General features: G+C 39.8%; 1 protein-coding gene across 1 annotated transcript in view; it reads left to right on the plus strand.

The window, feature by feature from the left end:
• Window positions 1-423: 423 nt before the first annotated feature.
• sema3ga (sema domain, immunoglobulin domain (Ig), short basic domain, secreted, (semaphorin) 3Ga) overlaps window positions 424-2,381 on the plus strand; it is a 21,128-nt gene continuing 19,170 nt past the window's right edge. The window contains exon 1 of the mRNA XM_080444967.1: window positions 424-843. The gene's annotated coding sequence lies outside the window, so the exon portion shown is untranslated. The remainder of the gene's footprint in view (window positions 844-2,381) is intronic.

Consider the following 2,381-nt stretch of genomic DNA (forward strand, 5'->3'; position numbering starts at 1 on the left):
GAAGGGTGACATTAAGTCTGATAATGATGTACAGTGCATGTTCAAATCCTGTATACTTTACATTACTTAATGAATATCAATTCTTTTTAACATTGTGGACAAAATAGCCAATCCCACCTATCCTGAATCCTGTCTGTAGCCTACCTAATGCAGTAGTGTGCACATCAAACTGGGGTCCTTGGAAATGAAATGAAATGAAATGAAAAAAGTTGATCATCACTAATGTAAACTAAACATTTTAAACCTCTTCTAAATATGCCGGCAGACTGAGATAGCAGCAAGAGGGTTAAACATAAATTATATATACCATATGATTTACAACGGGGTTTGGTCCAACAGCAGAGGAAAGGAAGGGGAGGGAGCTATAGGAGGGAGCAGGGAGGAGGGAGCAGGGAGGAGGGGGTTTCAACTGAACGGAGAATCTAAACACCTGCACACTTGATGGTCACTATCCAGGCAGTCAGACAGACAGACAGACAGACAGCAAGAGCCTCCTACAAGGATAAACGGATCGTTGGCATCGATATCGGACAACTTAAAGTTTTAGACACAATGTAAGAAGTGTTCGTGGATTACTGTGTTTTGTCTTGCTTCTGGTGGACTCGTCGCGACTGACCTGGCGTTTTATTTATCAAGGGAATTTATTCAAGAGACTTTGATCGTACCGACCGTTTGGAGTGAATTGTGCTCGTCGATCGAGGTGTGGGAGCGATCCTTCAGTCCGGTGTTGTTGTGCCAACGACGCGCGTTTTACGCACGGATTGGAATGTAGCAGATACCATCTCGTCAGTCTTGGATCTCTGAAGCCTTCCTTCTCCCGCCGCGGGTATTAAAACAAATAAGGTAAGTCCCAGTGTTGGAAAAAAGTACATTTTTTACTTCAGTAAAAGCATCAATACTGCAATGTAGAAATACTCTGTTACAAGTAAAAGTCCGGAATTCTAAATTTACTTGAGTAAAAAAAGTACAGCAGTATTGGCATCAAAATGTACCAAGTACTCATTATGCAGAAGGTCTCATTTCACAAGTTTTCAAATGTATAAAATGTGTAAAAATATTTTGAAAATAGCAGATCTACAAGCTCAGGCACTGTGAGCTTGTAGAGCTGCTATTTTCAAATGGCCGAAATGTATCTAGGGCTGAAGTGGGTAATGTAGGCTATGTTTTGCAATAAACATCAACATCTACAAAGTAACTATAAGGTTTTAAAATTATTGTATTGAGGTAAAAGTACATTTGTCTGTGAGATTTAGAGTAGTGATGTAGATAGTAGTGATGTAGAAGTAGAAGTATAGAAATTGTAAATCCTCCAGTAAAGTAAAAGTACCTCAAAATTGTACTTACGTACAGTTCTTGAGTAAATATACTTAGTTACTTTCCACCACTGGTAGCATGATGTCTGACAAATGTGTAGATGGTGGAGATAGCCCGTTAACCCTAGACAAGCTGTTAGCTGTCTTCAGTGTCTTTGGGATGTTGAGTGAACAGGTAATAAACACATGACTTCACCAGTGAAGGTCAGACAGTTCGAAGATTTTCTGTCATGATGATTTGTTGTGCAGTTTATCTACAGCCTGTCTATTCTTTCAGAGTATTTTTTGTATTTTATTCACCTGGATAGACCTTTAGGCCTAATGGATTGAATTTGGTCTTGTGTACTTTAGTTCTGTATGTTGAGTGAGAAAGGCATGAAAGGAGCATCGATCTACCATGACTTATGTCAAACATGAGCCTATTGCCCAAACAGGGGTTTAATCCAATCTCTCATCTTTACTCTGGTGACCGTGACACATCTTACCCATGCAGTTGCATCAGCGTTTTTTGTTTTTCTCTCAATCTGACACAGAAATGGAGTTGCTTTTGTGAGATGGCCATTGGTATTGGTACTTCGTACCATTGCCCTCTGGCGAGGCTGTGAGGCTACTCCAAAGACCACAAATAACACAATGTTATAAGTTAACACAGGAATCAGTCTGATTAGATCTGTTTCTGTTGGTACAATAATATTTTCATTTCAGGAATTCCCAACATGGGATCCTGGCCAACATGGTTGGAATAAAACGCATATCCAGTGCTTTTATTTCATTTTGATGAGACATTCCTTTGATGATTTGTATAGATTTCTGTGAATTACTGCAGTTTCTAATTGGTATCACTGCCACAATAATGGTGGATGGTTTACTTTGTTCATCATTTGTTAGTAGTATAGTCCCTGAGGGTCTTGGCTACACCGATTTCTTCAGAGAGAGAGGCCAGTGGGTCCCCACACACCTGCTGGGGGCCACAATTTAATGGACGTTATGGACTCAGCTTTTAGTATTCATAATTTATAGCCTATATGGAATCGTCTCCAGCAAAGTGCAGACGCATAATGAATGCAT

The sequence above is a fragment of the Gymnoscopelus braueri genome (genome assembly GCF_963280865.1).
Source record: "Gymnoscopelus braueri genome assembly, chromosome: 12".
Lineage (NCBI taxonomy): Eukaryota > Metazoa > Chordata > Actinopteri > Myctophiformes > Myctophidae > Gymnoscopelus > Gymnoscopelus braueri.